Source organism: Macaca fascicularis, chromosome 20, assembly GCF_037993035.2.
Source record: "Macaca fascicularis isolate 582-1 chromosome 20, T2T-MFA8v1.1".
NCBI lineage: Eukaryota > Metazoa > Chordata > Mammalia > Primates > Cercopithecidae > Macaca > Macaca fascicularis.
The window spans coordinates 34,308,749-34,330,661 of record NC_088394.1 but is presented as its reverse complement, the minus strand read 5'-3'; positions in this window follow the sequence as shown (position 1 = coordinate 34,330,661).

Sequence of the window (21,913 nt, the reverse complement as noted above, 5' to 3'; positions counted from 1 at the left end):
GGGATTCCAAATATCACTTTACCAATTCCACAGGAACTGTCTTAGCGAAAGGCTTCTTGTGGGGAAAGCTGTAACTCTGTGACATGATTTCACAGAACACAAAGTAGTTTCTCAGAAAGCTTCTTTCTCTTTGTTATCGGAGGATATTTCCTTTGGCCCTATAGTCTTCAAAGGGATCCGAAATATCTGTTCTCAGATTCCACAGAAATAAGGCTAGCAAAGAGAACCACGAAATACAGATGTAACTCTGTGAGATGAATTAACAGAACACTAAGCAGTTTCTCAGAAATCTTCTTTCCTGATTTCATCTGAGGATATTTCCTTTTTCACCATAGCGCTCTAAGGGCTTCCAAATATCACTTTGCCAATTCCACAAGAATTGTCTTAACGAAAGGCTTCTTGAGGGGATAGCTGTAACTCTGTGAGATGATTTCACAGAACACAAAGAAGTTTCTCAGAAAGCTTCTTGCTCTTTGTTATCGGAGGATATTTCCTTTGGCCCTATAGTCTTCAAAGGGATCCGAAATATCTGTTCTCAGATTCCACAGAAATAAGGCTAGCAAAGAGTTCCACGAAATACAGATGTACGTCTGTGAATGGAAGTCACACATCACAGAGCAGTTTCTCAGAAAGCTTCTTTCCAGATTTCATCTGAGGATATTTCCTTTTTCACCATAGCCCTCTATGGGCTTCCAAATATCACTTTGCCAATTCCACAAGAACTGTCTTAGCGAAAGGCTTCTTGAGGGGAAAGCTGTAACGCTGTGAGATGATTTCACAGAACACAAAGAAGTTTCTCATAAAGCTTCTTTCTCTTTATTATCGGAGGATATTTCCTTTGGCCCTATAGTCTTCAAAGGGATCCGAAATATCTGTTCTCAGATTCCACAGAAATAAGGCTAGCAAAGAGATCCACGAAATACAGATGTAACTCTCTGAGATGAATTAACAGAATATTAAGCAGCTTCTCAGAAAGCTTCTTTCCAGATTTCATCTGAGGATATTTCCTTTTTCACCAAAGCCCTCTATGGGCTTCCAAGTATCACTTTGCCAATTCCACAAGAACTGTCTTAGCGAAAGGCTTCTTGAGGGGAAAGCTGTAACTCTGTGAGATGATTTCACAGAACACAAAGAAGTTTCTCAGAAAGCTTCTTTCTCTTGGTTATCCGAGGATATTTCCTTTGGCCCTATAGTCTTCAAAAGGATACGAAATATCTGTTCTCAGATTCCACAGAAATAAGGCTAGCAAAGAGATCCACGAAATACAGATGTAACTCTGTGAGATGAATTAACAGAACACTGAGCAGTTTCTCAGAAATCTTCTTTCCAGATTTCATCTGAGGATATTTCCTTTTTCACCAAAGCCCTCTATGGGATTCCAAATATCGCTTTGCCCATTCCAAAAGAACTGTCTTAGCGAAAGGCTTCTTGAGGGGAAAGCTGTAACTCTGTGCGGTGATTTCACAGAACACAAAGAAGTTTCTCAGAAAGCTTCTTTCTCTTTGTTATCAGAGGATATTTCCTTTTGCCCTACAGTCTTCAAAGGGATCCGAATTATCTGTTCTAAGATTCCACAGAAATAAGGCTAGCAAAGAGATCCACGAAATACAGATGTATCTCTGTGAGATGAATTAACAGAACACTAAGCAGTTTCTCAGAAATCTTCTTTCCAGATTTCATCAGAGGATATTTCCTTTTTAACTATAGCGCTCTAAAGGCTTCCAAATATCACTTTGCCAATTCCACAAAAATTGTCTTAACGAAAGTCTTCTTGAGGGGAAAGCTGTAACTCTGTGAGATGATTTCACAGAACACAGAGAAGTTTCTCAGAAAGCTTCTTTCTCTTTGTTATCAGAGGATATTTCCTTTTGCCCTATAGTCTTCAAAGGGATCCGAAATATCTGTTTTCAGATTCCAAAGAAATAAGGCTAGCAAAGAGATCCAGGAAATACAGATGTAACTCTGTGAGTGGAAGTCACACATCACAGAGCAGTTTCTCAGAAAGCTTCTTTCCACATTTCATCTGAGGATATTTCCTTTTTCACCGTAGCCCTATATGGGCTTCCAAATATCACTTTGTCAATTCCACAAGAACTGTCTTAGCGGAAGGCTTCTTGAGGGGAAAGCTGTAACTCTGTGAGATGATTTCACAGAACAAAAAGAAGTTTCTCAGAAACATTCTTTCTGTTTGTTATCGGAGGATAATTCCTTTGGCCCTATAGTCTTCAAAGGGATCAGATATATCTGTTCTGAGATTCCACAGAAATAAGGCTAGCAAAGAGACCACCAAATACAGATATAACTCTGTGAGTTGAATTAACAGAACGCTAAGCAGTTTCTCAGAAAGCTTCTTTCCAGATTTCATCTGAGGATATTTCCTTTTTCACCATAGCCCTCTATGGGCTTCCAAATATCACTTTGCCAATTCCACAAGAACTATCTTAGCGAAAGGCTTCTTGAGGGGAAAGCTGTAACTCTGTGCGATGATTTCACAGAACACAAAGAAGTTTCTCCGAAAGCCTCTTTCTCTTTGTTATCGGAGGATATTTCCTTTGGCCCTATAGTCTTCAAAGGGATAAGAAATATCTGTTCTCAGATTCCACAGAAATAAGGCTAGCAAAGAGATAAACGAAATACAGATGTAACTCTGTGATTGGAAGTAACACATCACAGAGCAGTTTCTCAGAAAGCTTCTTTCCAGATTTCATCAGAGGATATTTCCTTTTTCACCACAGCCCTCTATGGGCGTCCAAATATCACTTTGCCAATTCCAGAAGAACTGTCTTAGCGAAAGGCTTCTTGAGGGGAAAGCTGTAACTCTGTGAGATGATTTCACAGAACACAAAGAAGTTTCTCAGAAAGCTTCTTTCTCTTTGTTATCGGAGGATATTTCCTTTTGCCCTATAGTCTTCAAAGGGTTCCGAATTATCTGTTCTCATATTCCACAGAAATAAGGCAAGCAAAGAGATCCACGAAATACAGATGTAACTCTGTGAGAAGAATTAACAGAACACTAAGCAGTTTCTCAGAAAGCTTCTTTCCAGATTTCTTCTGAGGATATTTCCTTTTTCACCATAGCCCTCTATGGGCTTCCAAATATCACTTTTCCAATTCCACAAGAACTGTCTTAGCGAAAGGCTTCTTGAGGGGAAAACTGTAACTCTGAGATGACTATACAGAACACAAAGAAGTTTCTCAGAAAGCTTCTTTCTCTTTGTTATCGGAGGATATTTCCTTTGGCCCTATAGTCTTCAAAGGGATCCGAAATATCTGTTCTCACATTCCACAGAAATAAGGCTAGCAAAGAGATCCAGGAAATACAGATGTAACTCTGTGAGTGGAAGTCACACCTCACAGAGCAGTTTCTCAGAAAGCTTCTTTCCAGATTTCATCTGAGGATATTTCCTTTTTGACAATAGACCTCTATGGGCTTCCAAATATCACTTTGCCAATTCCACAAGAACTGTCTTACCGAAAGGCTTCTTGAGGGGAAAGCTGTAACTCTGTGAGATGATTTCACAGAACACAAACAAGTTTCTCAGAAAGCTTCTTTCTCTTTGTTATCAGAGGATATTTCCTTTGGCCCTATAATCTTCAAAGGGATCCAAAATATCTATTCTCAGATTCCACAGAAATAAGGCTAGCAAAGAGATCCACGAAATACAGATGTAACTCTGTGAGATGAATTAACAGAACACTAAGCAGTTTCTCAGAAAGCTTCTTTCCAGACTTCATCTGAGTATATTTCGTTTTTCACCATAGCCCTCTATGGGCGTCCAAATATCGCTTTGCCAATTCCACAAGAACTGTCTTAGCGGAAGGCTTCTTGAGGGGAAAGCTGTAACTCTGTGCGATGATTTCACAGAACACAAAGAAGTTTCTCAGAAAGCTTCTTTCTCTTTGTTATCGGAGGATAATTCCTTTGGCCCTATAGTCTTCAAAGGGATCCGAAATATCTGTTCTCAGATTCCACAGAAATAAGGCTAGCAAAGAGATCCAGGAAATACAGATGTAACTCTGTGAGTGGAAGTCACACCTCACAGAGCAGTTTCTCAGAAAGCTTCTTTCCAGATTTCATCTGAGGATATTTCCTTTTTGACCATAGCCCTCTATGGGCTTCCAAATATCTCTTTGCCAATTCCACAAGAACTGTCTTAGCGAAAGGCTTCTTGAGGGGAAAGCTGTAACTCTGAGATGATTTCACAGAACACAAAGAAGTTTCTCAGAAAGCTTCTTTCTCTTTGTTATCGGAGGATATTTCCTTTGGCCCTATAGTCTTCAAAGGGATCCGAAATATCTGTTCTCTGATTCCACAGAAATAAGGCTAGCAAAGAGATCCACGAAATACAGATGTAACTCTGTGAGATGAATTAACAGAACACTAAGCAGTTTCTCAGAAAGCTTCTTTCCAGGTTTCATCTGAGGATATTTCCTTTTTCACTGTAGCCCTGTATGGGCTTCCAAATATCACTTTGCCAATTCCACAGGAACTGTTTTAGCGAAAGGCTTCTTGAGGGGAAAGCTGTAACTGTGAGATGATTTCACAGAACACAAAGAAATTTCTCAGAAAGCTTCTTTCTCTTTGTTATCGGAGGATATTTCCTTTGGCCCTATAGTCTTCAAAGGGATCCGAAATATCTGTTCTCAGATTCCACAGAAATAAGGCTAGCAAATAGATCCACGAAATACAGATGTAACTCTGTGAGTGGAAGTCACACATCACAGAGCAGTTTCTCAGAAAGTTTCTTTCCAGATTTCATCTGAGGATATGTCCTTTTTCACCATAGCCCTCTTTGGGCTTCAAAATATCACTTTGCCAATTCCAGAAGAACTGTCTTAGCGAAAGGCTTCTTGAGGGGAAAGCTGTAACTCTGTGAGATGATTTCACAGAACACAAAGAAGATTCTCAGAGCTTCTTTCTCTTTGTTATCGGAGGATATTTGCTTTGGCCCTTTAGTCTTCAAAGGGATTTGAAATATCTGTTCTCAGATTCCACAGAAATAAGGCTAGCAAAGAGATCCACGAAATACAGATGTAACTCTGTGAGATGAATTAAGAGAACACTAAGCAGTTTCTCAAAAAGATTCTTTCCAGGTTTCATCTGAGGATATTTCCTTTTTCACTGTAGCCCTGTATGGGCTTCCAAATATCACTTTGACAATTCCACAAGAACTGTTTTAGCTAAAGGCTTCTTGAGGGGAAAGCCGTAACTCTGAGGTGATTTCACAGAACACAAAGAAGTTTCTCAGAAAGCTTCTTTCTCTTTGTTATCGGAGGATATTTCCTTTGGCCCTATAGTCTTCAAAGGGATCCGAAATATCTGTTCTCAGATTCCACAGAAATAAGGCTAGCAAATAGATCCACGAAATACAGATGTAACTCTGTGAGTGGAAGTCACACATCACAGAGCAGTTTCTCAGAAATCTTCTTTTCAGATTTCATCTGAGGATATTTCCTTTTTCACCATAGCCCTCTAAGGGCTTCCAAATATCACTTTGCCAATTCACAAGAACTGTCTTAGCGAAAGGCTTCTTGAGTGGAAAGCTGTAACTCTGTGAGATGATTTCACAGAACACAAAGAAGTTTCTCAGAGCTTCTTTCTCTTTGTTATCGGAGGATATTTCCTTTGGCCCTATAGTCTTCAAAGGGATCCGAAATATCTGTTCTCAGATTCCACAGAAATAAGGCTAGCAAAGAGATCCACGAAATACAGATGTAACTCTGTGAGATGAATTAACAGAACACTAAGCAGTTTCTCAGAAAGCTTCTTTCCAGGTTTCATCTGAGGATATTTCGTTTTTCACTGTAGCCCTGTATGGGCTTCCAAATATCACTTTTCCAATTCCACAAGAACTGTTTTAGCGAAAGGCTTCTTGAGGAGAAACCTGTAATTCTGTGAGATGATTTCACAGAACACAAAAAGTTTATCAGAAAGCTTCTTTCTCTTTGTTATCGGAGGATATTTCCTTTTGCCCTATAGTCTTCAAAGGGATCCGAAATATCTGTTCTCAGATTCCACAGAAATAAGGCTAGCAAAGAGATCCACGAAATACAGATGTAACTCTGTGAGATGAATTAACAGAACACTAAGCAGTTTCTCAGAAAGCTTCTTTCCAGATTTCATCTGAGGATATTTCCTTTTTCACCATAGCCCTCTATGGGCATCCAAATATCACTTTGAAAATTCCACAAGAACTGTTTTAGCGAGAGGCTTCTTGAGGATAAAGCTGTAACTCGGTGAGATGATTTCACAGAACACAAAGAAGTTTCTGAGAAAGCTTCTTTCTCTTTGTTATCGGAGGATATTTCCTTTGGCCCTATAGTCTTCAAAGGGATCCGAAATATCTGTTCTCAGATTTCACAGAAATAAGGCTAGCAAAGAGATCCACGAAATACAGATGTAGCTCTGTGAGATGAATTAACAGAACACTAAGCAGTTTCTCAGAAAGCTTCTTTCCAGATTTCATCTGAGGATATTTCCTTTTTCACCATAGCCCTCTATGGGCTTCCAAATATCACTTTGCCAATTCCACAAGAACTATCTTAGCGAAAGGCTTCTTGAGGGGAAAGCTGTAACTCTGTGAGATGATTTCACAGAACACAAAGAAGTTTCTCAGAAACATTCTTTCTGTTTGTTATCGGAGGATAATTCCTTTGGCCCTATAGTCTTCAAAGGGATCAGATATATCTGTTCTGAGATTCCACAGAAATAAGGCTAGCAAAGAGACCACCAAATACAGATATAACTCTGTGAGTTGAATTAACAGAACGCTAAGCAGTTTCTCAGAAAGCTTCTTTCCAGATTTCATCTGAGGATATTTCCTTTTTCACCATAGCCCTCTATGGGCTTCCAAATATCACTTTGCCAATTCCACAAGAACTATCTTAGCGAAAGGCTTCTTGAGGGGAAAGCTGTAACTCTGTGCGATGATTTCACAGAACACAAAGAAGTTTCTCCGAAAGCCTCTTTCTCTTTGTTATCGGAGGATATTTCCTTTGGCCCTATAGTCTTCAAAGGGATCCGAAATATCTGTTCTCAGATTCCACAGAAATAAGGCTAGCAAAGAGATAAACGAAATACAGATGTAACTCTGTGATTGGAAGTAACACATCACAGAGCAGTTTCTCAGAAAGCTTCTTTCCAGATTTCATCAGAGGATATTTCCTTTTTCACCACAGCCCTCTATGGGCGTCCAAATATCACTTTGCCAATTCCAGAAGAACTGTCTTAGCGAAAGGCTTCTTGAGGGGAAAGCTGTAACTCTGTGAGATGATTTCACAGAACACAAAGAAGTTTCTCAGAAAGCTTCTTTCTCTTTGTTATCGGAGGATATTTCCTTTTGCCCTATAGTCTTCAAAGGGTTCCGAATTATCTGTTCTCATATTCCACAGAAATAAGGCAAGCAAAGAGATCCACGAAATACAGATGTAACTCTGTGAGAAGAATTAACAGAACACTAAGCAGTTTCTCAGAAAGCTTCTTTCCAGATTTCTTCTGAGGATATTTCCTTTTTCACCATAGCCCTCTATGGGCTTCCAAATATCACTTTTCCAATTCCACAAGAACTGTCTTAGCGAAAGGCTTCTTGAGGGGAAAACTGTAACTCTGAGATGACTATACAGAACACAAAGAAGTTTCTCAGAAAGCTTCTTTCTCTTTGTTATCGGAGGATATTTCCTTTGGCCCTATAGTCTTCAAAGGGATCCGAAATATCTGTTCTCACATTCCACAGAAATAAGGCTAGCAAAGAGATCCAGGAAATACAGATGTAACTCTGTGAGTGGAAGTCACACCTCACAGAGCAGTTTCTCAGAAAGCTTCTTTCCAGATTTCATCTGAGGATATTTCCTTTTTGACAATAGACCTCTATGGGCTTCCAAATATCACTTTGCCAATTCCACAAGAACTGTCTTACCGAAAGGCTTCTTGAGGGGAAAGCTGTAACTCTGTGAGATGATTTCACAGAACACAAACAAGTTTCTCAGAAAGCTTCTTTCTCTTTGTTATCAGAGGATATTTCCTTTGGCCCTATAATCTTCAAAGGGATCCAAAATATCTATTCTCAGATTCCACAGAAATAAGGCTAGCAAAGAGATCCACGAAATACAGATGTAACTCTGTGAGATGAATTAACAGAACACTAAGCAGTTTCTCAGAAAGCTTCTTTCCAGACTTCATCTGAGTATATTTCGTTTTTCACCATAGCCCTCTATGGGCGTCCAAATATCGCTTTGCCAATTCCACAAGAACTGTCTTAGCGGAAGGCTTCTTGAGGGGAAAGCTGTAACTCTGTGCGATGATTTCACAGAACACAAAGAAGTTTCTCAGAAAGCTTCTTTCTCTTTGTTATCGGAGGATAATTCCTTTGGCCCTATAGTCTTCAAAGGGATCCGAAATATCTGTTCTCAGATTCCACAGAAATAAGGCTAGCAAAGAGATCCAGGAAATACAGATGTAACTCTGTGAGTGGAAGTCACACCTCACAGAGCAGTTTCTCAGAAAGCTTCTTTCCAGATTTCATCTGAGGATATTTCCTTTTTGACCATAGCCCTCTATGGGCTTCCAAATATCTCTTTGCCAATTCCACAAGAACTGTCTTAGCGAAAGGCTTCTTGAGGGGAAAGCTGTAACTCTGAGATGATTTCACAGAACACAAAGAAGTTTCTCAGAAAGCTTCTTTCTCTTTGTTATCGGAGGATATTTCCTTTGGCCCTATAGTCTTCAAAGGGATCCGAAATATCTGTTCTCTGATTCCACAGAAATAAGGCTAGCAAAGAGATCCACGAAATACAGATGTAACTCTGTGAGATGAATTAACAGAACACTAAGCAGTTTCTCAGAAAGCTTCTTTCCAGGTTTCATCTGAGGATATTTCCTTTTTCACTGTAGCCCTGTATGGGCTTCCAAATATCACTTTGCCAATTCCACAGGAACTGTTTTAGCGAAAGGCTTCTTGAGGGGAAAGCTGTAACTGTGAGATGATTTCACAGAACACAAAGAAATTTCTCAGAAAGCTTCTTTCTCTTTGTTATCGGAGGATATTTCCTTTGGCCCTATAGTCTTCAAAGGGATCCGAAATATCTGTTCTCAGATTCCACAGAAATAAGGCTAGCAAATAGATCCACGAAATACAGATGTAACTCTGTGAGTGGAAGTCACACATCACAGAGCAGTTTCTCAGAAAGTTTCTTTCCAGATTTCATCTGAGGATATGTCCTTTTTCACCATAGCCCTCTTTGGGCTTCAAAATATCACTTTGCCAATTCCAGAAGAACTGTCTTAGCGAAAGGCTTCTTGAGGGGAAAGCTGTAACTCTGTGAGATGATTTCACAGAACACAAAGAAGATTCTCAGAGCTTCTTTCTCTTTGTTATCGGAGGATATTTGCTTTGGCCCTTTAGTCTTCAAAGGGATTTGAAATATCTGTTCTCAGATTCCACAGAAATAAGGCTAGCAAAGAGATCCACGAAATACAGATGTAACTCTGTGAGATGAATTAAGAGAACACTAAGCAGTTTCTCAAAATGATTCTTTCCAGGTTTCATCTGAGGATATTTCCTTTTTCACTGTAGCCCTGTATGGGCTTCCAAATATCACTTTGACAATTCCACAAGAACTGTTTTAGCTAAAGGCTTCTTGAGGGGAAAGCCGTAACTCTGAGGTGATTTCACAGAACACAAAGAAGTTTCTCAGAAAGCTTCTTTCTCTTTGTTATCGGAGGATATTTCCTTTGGCCCTATAGTCTTCAAAGGGATCCGAAATATCTGTTCTCAGATTCCACAGAAATAAGGCTAGCAAATAGATCCAAAATACAGATGTAACTCTGTGAGTGGAAGTCACACATCACAGAGCAGTTTCTCAGAAATCTTCTTTTCAGATTTCATCTGAGGATATTTCCTTTTTCACCATAGCCCTCTAAGGGCTTCCAAATATCACTTTGCCAATTCACAAGAACTGTCTTAGCGAAAGGCTTTTTGAGTGGAAAGCTGTAACTCTGTGAGATGATTTCACAGAACACAAAGAAGTTTCTCAGAGCTTCTTTCTCTTTGTTATCGGAGGATATTTCCTTTGGCCCTATAGTCTTCAAAGGGATCCGAAATATCTGTTCTCAGATTCCACAGAAATAAGGCTAGCAAAGAGATCCACGAAATACAGATGTAACTCTGTGAGATGAATTAACAGAACACTAAGCAGTTTCTCAGAAAGCTTCTTTCCAGGTTTCATCTGAGGATATTTCGTTTTTCACTGTAGCCCTGTATGGGCTTCCAAATATCACTTTTCCAATTCCACAAGAACTGTTTTAGCGAAAGGCTTCTTGAGGAGAAACCTGTAATTCTGTGAGATGATTTCACAGAACACAAAAAGTTTATCAGAAAGCTTCTTTCTCTTTGTTATCGGAGGATATTTCCTTTTGCCCTATAGTCTTCAAAGGGATCCGAAATATCTGTTCTCAGATTCCACAGAAATAAGGCTAGCAAAGAGATCCACGAAATACAGATGTAACTCTGTGAGATGAATTAACAGAACACTAAGCAGTTTCTCAGAAAGCTTCTTTCCAGATTTCATCTGAGGATATTTCCTTTTTCACCATAGCCCTCTATGGGCATCCAAATATCACTTTGAAAATTCCACAAGAACTGTTTTAGCGAGAGGCTTCTTGAGGATAAAGCTGTAACTCGGTGAGATGATTTCACAGAACACAAAGAAGTTTCTGAGAAAGCTTCTTTCTCTTTGTTATCGGAGGATATTTCCTTTGGCCCTAGAGTCTTCAAAGGGATCCGAAATATCTGTTCTCAGATTCCACAGAAATAAGGCTAGCAAAGAGATCCACGAAATACAGATGTAGCTCTGTGAGATGAATTAACAGAACACTAAGCAGTTTCTCAGAAAGCTTCTTTCCAGATTTCATCTGAGGATATTTCCTTTTTCACCATAGCCCTCTATGGGCTTCCAAATATCACTTTGCCAATTCCACAAGAACTATCTTAGCGAAAGGCTTCTTGAGGGGAAAGCTGTAACTCTGTGAGATGATTTCACAGAACACAAAGAAGTTTCTCAGAAACATTCTTTCTGTTTGTTATCGGAGGATAATTCCTTTGGCCCTATAGTCTTCAAAGGGATCAGATATATCTGTTCTGAGATTCCACAGAAATAAGGCTAGCAAAGAGACCACCAAATACAGATATAACTCTGTGAGTTGAATTAACAGAACGCTAAGCAGTTTCTCAGAAAGCTTCTTTCCAGATTTCATCTGAGGATATTTCCTTTTTCACCATAGCCCTCTATGGGCTTCCAAATATCACTTTGCCAATTCCACAAGAACTATCTTAGCGAAAGGCTTCTTGAGGGGAAAGCTGTAAATCTGTGCGATGATTTCACAGAACACAAAGAAGTTTCTCAGAAAGCCTCTTTCTCTTTGTTATCGGAGGATATTTCCTTTGGCCCTATAGTCTTCAAAGGGATCCGAAATATCTGTTCTCAGATTCCACAGAAATAAGGCTAGCAAAGAGATAAACGAAATACAGATGTAACTCTGTGAGTGGAAGTCACACCTCACAGAGCAGTTTCTCAGAAAGCTTCTTTCCAGATTTCATCTGAGGATATTTCCTTTTTGACAATAGCCCTCTATGGGCTTCCAAATATCACTTTGCCAATTCCACAAGAACTGTCTTAGCGAAAGGCTTCTTGAGGGGAAAGCTGTAACTCTGTGAGATGATTTCACAGAACACAAACAAGTTTCTCAGAAAGCTTCTTTCTCTTTGTTATCAGAGGATATTTCCTTTGGCCCTATAATCTTCAAAGGGATCCAAAATATCTATTCTTAGATTTCACAGAAATAAGGCTAGCAAAGAGATCCACGAAATACAGATGTAACTCTGTGAGATGAATTAACAGAACACTAAGCAGTTTCTCAGAAAGCTTCTTTCCAGGTTTCATCTGAGGATATTTCCTTTTTCACTGTAGCCCTGTAAGGGCTTCCAAATATCACTTTGCCAATTCCACAAGAACTGTTTTAGCGAAAGGCTTCTTGAGGGGAAAGCTGTAACTGTGAGATGATTTCACAGAACACAAAGAAATTTCTCAGAAAGCTTCTTTCTCTTTGTTATCGGAGGATATTTCCTTTGGCCCTATAGTCTTCAAAGGGATCCGAAATATCTGTTCTCAGATTCCACAGAAATAAGGCTAGCAAATAGATCCACGAAATACAGATGTAACTCTGTGAGTGGAAGTCACACATCACAGAGCAGTTTCTCAGAAATCTTCTTTTCAGATTTCATCTGAGGATATTTCCTTTTTCACCATAGCCCTCTATGGGCTTCCAAATATCACTTTGCCAATTCCACAAGAACTGTCTTAGCGAAAGTCTTCTTGAGTGGAAAGCTGTAACTCTGTAGATGATTTCACAGAACACAAAGAAGTTTCTCAGAGCTTCTTTCTCTTTGTTATCGGAGGATATTTCCTTTGGCCCTATAGTCTTCAAAGGGATCCGAAATATCTGTTCTCAGATTCCACAGAAATAAGGCTAGCAAAGAGATCCACGAAATACAGATGTAACTCTGTGAGATGAATTAACAGAATACTAAGCAGTTTCTCAGAAAGCTTCTTTCCAGGTTTCATCTGAGGATATTTCCTTTTTCACTGTAGCCCTGTATGGGCTTCCAAATATCACTTTGCCAATTCCACAAGAACTGTTTTGGCGAAAGGCTTCTTGAGGAGAAACCTGTAATTCTGTGAGATGATTTCACAGAACACAAAGAAGTTTCTGAGATAGCTTCTTTCTCTTTGTTATCGGAGGATATTTCCTTTGGCCCTATAGTCTTCAAAGTGATTCGAAATCTCTGTTCTCAGTTTCCACAGAAATAAGGCTAGCAAAGAGATCCACGAAATACAGATGTAGCTCTGTGAGATGAATTAACAGAACACTAAGCAGTTTCTCAGAAAGCTTCTTTCCAGATTTCATCTGAGGATATTTCCTTTTTCACCATAGCCCTCTATGGGCTTCCAAATATCACTTTGCCAATTCCACAAGAACTATCTTAGCGAAAGGCTTCTTTAGGGGAAAGCTGTAACTCTGTGAGATGATTTCACAGAACACAAAGAAGTTTCTCAGAAACCTTCATTCTCTTTGTTATCGGAGGATATTTCCTTTGGCCCTATAGTCTTCAAAGGGATCCGAAATATCTGTTCTCAGATTCCACAGAAATAAGGCTAGCAAAGAGATACACGAAATACAGATGTAACTCTGTGAGAGGAATTAACAGAACACTAAGCTGTTTCTCAGAAATCTTCTTTCCAAATTTCATCTGAGGATGTTTCCTTTTTCACCGTATCCCTCTATTGGTTTCCAAATATCACTTTGCCAATTCCACAAGAACTGTCTTAGCGAAAGGCTTCTTGAGGGGAAAGCTGTAACTCTGTGCGATGATTTCACAGAACACAAAGAAGTTTCTCAGAGAGCTTCTCTCTCTTTGTTATCGGAGGATATTTCCTTTGGCCCTATAGTCTTCAAAGGGATCCGAAATATCTGTTCTCAGATTCCACAGAAATAAGGCTAGCAAAGAGATCCACGAAATACAGATGTAGCTCTGTGAGATGAATTAACAGAACGCTAAGCAGTTTCTCAGAAAGCTTCTTTCCAGATTTCATCTGAGGATATTTCCTTTTTCACCATAGCCCTCTAAGGGCTTCCAAATATCACTTTTCCAATTACACAAGAACTGTCTTAGCGAAAGGCTTCTTGAGGGGAAAGCTGTAACTCTGTGAGATGATTTCACAGAACACAAAGAAGTTTCTCAGAAAGCTTCTTCCTCTTTGTTATCGGAGGATATTTCCTTTGGCCCTATAGTCTTCAAAGGGATCCGAAATATCTGTTCTCAGATTCCACAAAAATAAGGCTAGCAAAGAGATCCACGAAATACAGATGTAACTCTGTGATTGGAAGTAGCACATCACAGAGTAGTTTCTCAGAAAGCTTCTTTCCAGATTTCATACGAGGATATTTCCTTTTTCAACATAGCCCTCTAAGTGCTTCCAAATATCACTTTGCCAATTCCACAAGAACTGTCTTAGCGAAAGGCTTCTTGAGGGGAAAGCTGTAACTCTGTGCGATGATTTCACAGAACACAAAGAAGTTTCTCAGAAAGCTTCTTTCTCTTTGTTATCGGAGGATATTTCATTTGGCTCGGTAGTCTTCAAAGCGTTCCGAAGTATCTGTTCTCAGATTCCACAGAAATAAGGCTAGCAAAGAGATCCACGAAATACAGATGTAACACTGTGACATGAATTAACAGAACACTAAGCAGTTTCTCAGAAAGCTTCTTTCCAGATTTCATCTGAGGATATTTCCTTTTTCACCATAGCCCTCTATGGGCTTCCAAATATCACTTTGCCAATTCCACAAGAACTGTCTTAGCGAAAGTCTTCTTGAGGGGAAAGCTGTAACTCTGTGAGATGATTTCACAGAACACAAAGAAGTTTCACAGAAAGCTTCTTTCTCTTTGTTATCGGAGGATATTTCCTTTGGCCCTATAGTCTTCAAAGGGATCCGAAATATCTGTTCTCAGTTTCCACAGGAATAAGGCTAGCAAAGAGATCCACGAAATACGGATGTAACTCTGTGAGATGAATTAACAGAACACTAATGAGTTTCTCAGAAAGCTTCTTTCCAGATTTCATCTGAGTATATTTCCCTTTTCACCATTGCCCTCTATGGGCTTCCAAATATCACTTTGCCAATTCCACAAGAACTGTCTCAGCGAAAGCCTTCTTGAGGGGTAAGCTGTAACTCTGTGCGATGATTTCACAGAACACAAAGAAGTTTCTCAGAAAGCTTCTTTCTCTTTATTATCGGAGGACATTTCCTTTGGCCCTATAGTCTTCAATCGGATCCGAAATATCTATTCTCAGATTCCACAGAAATAAGGCTAGCAAAGAGAAACACGAAATACAGATGTAACTCTGTGAGATGAATTAACAGAACACAAAGCAGTTTCTCAGAAAGCTTCTTTCCAGATTTCAACTGAACATATTTCCTTTTTCACCATAGCCCTCTACTGGCTTCCAAATATCACTTTGCCAATTCCACAAGCACTGTCTTAGCGAAAGGCTTCTTGAGGGGAAAGCTGTAACTCTGTGAGATGATTTAACAGAACACAAAAAGTTTATCAGAAAGCTTCTTTCTCTTTGTTATCGGAGGATATTTCCTTTTGCCCTATAGTCTTCAAAGAGATCCGAAATATCTGTTCTCAGATTCCACAGAAATAAGGCTAGCAAAGAGATCCACGAAATACAGATGTAACTCTGTGAGATGAATTAACAGAACACTAAGCTGTTTCTCAGAAAGCTTCTTTCCAGATTTCATCTGAGGATATTTCCTTTTTCACCCTAGCCCTCTATGGGCTTCCAAATATCACTTTGCCAATTCCACAGGAACTATCTTAGCGAAAGGCTTCTTGAGGGGAAAGCTGTAACTCTGTGAGATGATTTCACAGAACACAAAGAAGTTTCTGAGAAAGCTTCTTTCTCTTTGTTATCGGAGTATAGTTCCTTTGGCCCTGTAGTCTTCAAAGGGATCCGAAATATCTGTTCTCAGATTCCACAGAAATAAGGCTAGCAAAGAGATCCACGAAATACAGATGTAGCTCTGTGAGATGAATTAACAGAACACTAAGCAGTTTCTCAGAAAGCTTCTTTCCGGATTTCATCTGAGGATATTTCCTTTTTCACCATAGCCCTCTAAGGGCTTCCAAATATTACTTTTCCAATTCCACAAGAACTGTCTTAGCGAAAGGCTTCTTGAGGGGAAAGCTGTAACTCTGTGAGATGATTTCACAGAACACAAAGAAGTTTCTCAGAAAGCTTCTTCCTCTTTGTTATCGGAGGATATTTCCTTTGGCCCTATAGTCTTCAAAGGGATCCGAAATATCTGTTCTCAGATTCCAGAGAAATAAGGCTAGCAAAGAGATCCACGAAATACAGATGTAACTCTGTGAGCGGAAGTCACACATCACCGAGTAGTTTCTCAGCACGCTTCTTTCCAGATTTCATCTGAGGATATTTCCTTTTTCACCATAGCCCTCTATGGGCTTCCAAATAGCACTTTGCCAATTTCACAAGAACTGTCTTAGCGAAAGGCTTCTTGAGGGGAAAGCTGTAACTCTCTGAGATGATTTCACAGAACACAAAGACGTTTCTCAGAGCTAATTTCTCTTTGCTATCGGAGGATATTTCCTTTGGCCCTAGAGTCTTCAAAGGGATCCGAAATATCTGTTCTCAGATTCCACAGAAATAAGGCAAGCAAAGAGATCCACGAAATACAGATGTAACTCTGTGAGATGAATTAACAGAACACTAAGCAGTTTCTCAGAAAGCTTCTTTCCAGATTTCATCTGAGGATATTTCCTTTTTCACCATAGCCCTCTATGGGCTTCCAAATATCACTTTGCCAATTCCACAAGAACTGTCTTAACGAAAGTCTTCTTGAGGGGAAAGCTGTAACTCTGTGCGATGATTTCACAGAACACAAAGAAGTTTCTCAGAAAGCTTCTTTCTCTTTGTTATCGGAGGATATTTCCTTTGGCCCTATAGTCTTCAAAGGGATCCGAAATATCTGTTCTCAGATTCCACAGAAATAAGGCTAGCAAAGAGATCCACGAAATACAGATGTAACTCTGTGAGATGAATTAACAGAACACTAAGCTGTTTCTCAGAAATCTTCTTTCCAAATTTCATCTGAGGATATTTCCTTTTTCACCGTAGCCCTCGGTTGGCTTCCAAATATCACTTTTCCTATTCCACAAGAACTGTCTTAGCGAAAGGCTTCTTGAGGGGAAAGCTGTAACTCTGTGAGATGATTTCACAGAACACAAAGAAGTTTCTCAGAAATCTTCTTTCTCTTTGTTATCGGAGGATATTTCCTTTTGCCCTATAGTCTTCAAAGGGATCCGAAATATCTGTTCTCAGATTCCACCGAAATAAGCCAAGCAAAGAGGTGCACGAAATACAGATGTAACTCTGTGAGATGAATTAACAGAACACTAAGCAGTCTCTCAGAAAGCTTCCTTCCAGATTTCATCTGAGGATATTTCCTTTTTCACCATAGCCCTGTATGGGCTTCCAAATATCACTTTGCCAATTCCACAAGAACTGTCTTAGCGAAAGGCTTCTTGAGGGGAAAGCTGTAACTCTGTGAGATGATTTCACAGAACACAAAGAAGTTTCTCAGAAAGCTTCTTTCTCTTTGTTATCGGAGGATATTTCCTTTGGCCCTATTGTCTTCAAAGGGATCCGAAATATCTGTTCTCAGATTCCACAGAAATAAGGCTAGCAAAGAGATCCACAAAATACAGATGTAACTCTGTGAGATGAATTAACAGAACACTAAGCAGTTTCTCAGAAAGCTTCTTTCCAGATTTCATCTGAGAATATTTCCTTTTACACCATAGCCCTCTATGGGCTTCCAAATATCACTTTGCCAATTCCACAAACACTGTCTTAGCGAAAGGCTTCTTGAGGGGAAAGCTGTAACTCTGTGAGATGATTTCACAAAACACAAAGAAGTTTCTCAGAAACCTTCTTTCTCTTTGTTATAGGAGGATATTTCCTTTGGCCCTATAGTCTTCAAAGGGACCCGAAATATCTGTTCTCAGATTCCATAGAAATAAGGTTAGCATAGATATCCACGAAATACAGATGTAACTCTGTGAGTGGAAGTCAAACATCACAGAACAGTTTCTCAGAAAACTTCTTTCCAGATTTCATCTGAGGTTATTTCCTTTTTCACCATAGCCCTCTATGGGCTTCCAAATATCACTTTGCCAATTCCACAAGAACTGTCTTACCGAAAGGCTTCTTGAGAGGAAAGCTGTAACTCTGTAAGATGATTTCACAGAACACAAAGAAGTTTCTCAGAAAGCTTCTTTCTCTTTGTTATCGGCGAATATTTCCTTTTGCCCAATAGTCTTCAAAGGGATCCGAAATATCTGTTCTCAGATTCCACAGAAATAAGGCTAGCAAAGAGATCCACGAAAGACAGATGTAACTCTGTGAGATGAATTAACAGAACACTAAGCAGTTTCTCAGAAAGCTTGTTTCCAGATTTCATCTGAGGATATTTCCTTTTTCAGCATAGCACTCTAAGGGCTACCAAATATCACTTTGCCAATTCCACAAGAACTGTCTAAGCGAATGGCTTCTTGAGGGGAAAGCTGTAACTCTGTGAGATGATTTTACAGAACACAAAGAAGTTTCTCAGAAAGCTTCTTTCTCTTTGTTATCGGAGGATATTTCCTTTGGCCTTATAATCTTCTAAGGGATCCGAAGTATCTGTTCTCAGATTCCACAGAAATAAGGTTAGCAAACAGATCCAAGAAATACAGATGTAACTCTGTGAGATGAATTGACAGAACACTAAGCAGTTTCTCAGAAAGCTTCTTTCCAGTTTTCAACTGAGGATATTTCCTTTTTAACCATAGTCCTCTAGGGGCTTCCAAATATCACTTTGCCAATTCCACAAGCACTGTCTTAGCGAAAGGCTTCTTGAGGGGAAAGCTGTGACTCTGTGCGATGATTTCACAGAATACAAAGAAGTTTCTCAGAAAGCTTCTTTCTCTTTGTTATCGGAGGATATTTCCTTTGGCCCTATAGTCTTCAAAGGGATCCGAAATATCTGTTCTCAGATTCCACAGAAATAAGGCTAGCAAATAGATCCACGAAATACAGATGTAACTCTGTGAGTGGAAGTCACACATCACAGAGCAGTTTCTCAGAAAGCTTCGTTCCAGATTTCATCTGAGGATATTTCCTTTTTTACCATAGCCCTCTATGGGCTTCCAAATATCACTTTGCCAATTCCACAAGAACTGTCTTAGCGAAAGGCTTCTTGAGGGGAAAGCTGTAACTCTGTGAGATGATTTCACAGAACACAAAGAAGTTTCTCAGAAAGCTTCTTTCTCTTTGTTATCGGAGGATATTTCCTTTGGCCCTTTCTTCTTCAAAGGGATCCGAAATATCTGTTCTCAGATTCCACAGAAATAAGGCTAGCAAAGAGATCCCCGAAATACAGATGTAACTCTGTGAGATGAATTAACAGAACACTAAGCATTTTCTCGGAAAGCTTCTTTCCAGATTTCATCTGAGGATATTTCCTTTTTCACCATAGCCCTCTAAGTGCTTCCAAATATCACTTTGCCAATTCCACAAGAACTGTCTTAGCGAAAGGCTTCTTGAGGGGAAAGCTGTAACTCTGTGAGATGATTTCACAGAACACAAAGAAGTTTCTCAGAAAGCTTCTTTCTCTTTGTTATCGGAGGATATTTCCTTTGGCTCTATAGTCTTCAAAGGGATCCGAAATATCTGTTCTCAGATTCCACAGAAATAAGGCTAGCAAACAGATCCACGAAATACAGATGTAACTCTGTGAGATGAATTAACAGAACACTGAGCAGTTTCTCAGAAAGCTTCTTTCCAGATTTCATCTGAGGATATTTCCTTTTTCACCATAGCCCTCTAAGTGCTTCCAAATATCATTTTGCCAATTCCACAAGAACTGTCTTAGCGAAAGGCTTCTTGAGGGGAAAGCTGTAACTCTGTGCGATGATTTCACAGAAAACAAAGAAGTTTCTCAGAAAGCTTCTTTCTCTTTGTTATCGGAGGATATTTCCTTTGGCCCTATAGTCTTCAAAGGGATCCGAAATATCTGTTCTCAGATTCCACAGAAATAAGGCTAGCAAAGAGATCCATGAAATACAGATGTAACTCTGTGAGATGAATTAACAGAACACTAAGCTGTTTCTCAGAAATCTTCTTTCCAAATTTCATCTGAGGATATTTCCTTTTTCACCATAGCCCTCTATTGGCTTCCAAATATCACTTTTCCTATTCCACAAGAACTGTCTTAGCGAAAGGCTTCTTGAGGGGAAAGCTGTAACTCTGTGAGATGATTTCACAGAACACAAAGAAGTTTCTCAGAAAGCTTCTTTCTCTTTGTTATCAGAGGATATTTCCTTTTGCCCTATAGTCTTCAAAGGGATACGAAATATCTGTTCTCAGATTCCACCGAAATAAGCCAAGCAAAGACATGCACGAAATACAGATGTAACTCTGTGAGATGAATTAACAGAACACTAAGCAGTCTCTCAGAAAGCTTCCTTCCAGATTTCATCTGAGGATATTTCCTTTTTCACCATAGCCCTGTATGGGCTTCCAAATATCACTTTGCCAATTCCACAAGAACTGTCTTAGCGAAAGGCTTCTTGAGGGGAAAGCTGTAACTCTGTGATATGATTTCACAGAACACAAACAATTTTCTCAGAAAGCTTCTTTCTCTTTGTTATCGGAGGATATTTCCTTTGGCCCTATAGTCTTCAAAGGGACCCGAAATATCTGTTCTCAGATTCCACAGAAATAAGGTTAGCATAGATATCCACGAAATACAGATGTAACTCTGTGAGTGGAAGTCACACATCACTGAGCAGTTTCTCAGAAAGCCTCGTTCCAGATTTCATCTGAGGATATTTCCTTTTTTACCATAGCCCTCTACGGGCTTCCAAATATCACTTTGCCAATTCCACAAGAACTGTCTTAGCGAAAGGCTTCTTGAGGGGAAAGCTGTAACTCTGTGCGTTGATTTCACAGAACTCAAAGAAGTTTCTCAGAAAGCTTCTTTCTCTTTGTTATCGGAGGATATTTCCTTTGGCCCTACATTCTTCAAAGGGATCCGAAATATCTGTTCTCAGATTCCACAGAAATAAGGCTATCAAGCAGATCCACGAAATACAGATGTAACTCTGTGAGATGAATTAACAGAATACTAAGTAGTTTCTCAGAAAGCTACTTTCCAGATTTCATCTGAGGATATTTTCTTTTTCACCATAGCCCTCTATGGGCTTCCAAATATCACTTTGCCAATTCCACAAGAACTGTTTTAGCGAAAGGCTTCTTGAGGCGAAAGCTGTAACTCTGTGAGATGATTTCACAAAACACAAAGAAGTTTCTGAGAAAGCTTCTTTCTCTTTGTTATCGGAGGATATTTCCTTTGGCCCTATAGTCATCAAAGGGATCCGAAATATCTGTTCTCAGATTCCATAGAAATAAGGCTAGCCAATAGATCCACGAATTACAGATGTAACTCTGTGAGATGAATTAACAGAACACTAAGCAGTTTCTCAGAACGCTTCTTTCCTGATTTCATCTGAATGTTTCCTTTTTCACCATAGCCCTCTATGGGCTTCCAAATATCACTTTGCCAATTCCACAAGAACTGTCTTAGCCAAAGGCGTCTTGAGGGGAAAGCTGTATCTCTGTGAGATGATTTCACAGAACACAAAGAAGTTTCTCAGAAAGCTTCTTTCTCTTTGTTATCGGAGGATATTTCCTTTGCCCCTATAGTCTTCAAAGGGATCCGAAATATCTGTTCTCAGATTCCACAGAAATAAGGCTAGCAAAGAGATCCACGAAATACAGATGTAACTCTGTGAGTGGAAGTCACACATCACAGAGCAGTTTCTCAGAAAGCTTCTTTCCAGATTTCATCTGAGGATATTTCCTTTTTCACCATAGCCCTCTATGGGCTTCCAAATATCACTTTGTCAATTCCACAAGAACTCTCTTAGTCAAAGGCTTCTTGAGGGGAAAGCTGTAAGTCTGTGAGATGATTTCACAGAACACAAAGAAGTTTCTCAGAAAGCTTCTTTCTCTTTGTTATCGGAGCATATTTCCTTTGGCCCTATAGTCTTCAAAGGGATCCGAAATATCTCTTCTCAGATTCCACAGAAATAAGGCTAGCAAAGAGATCCACGAAAAACAGATGTAACTCTGTGAGTGGAAGTGAAAGGAGCTGGGTACATTCCTCAGCCCCGGGCTCAAAACTCCCTGAGCCTAGCACAAACACATCCCATCCTCCCATCCTACCACC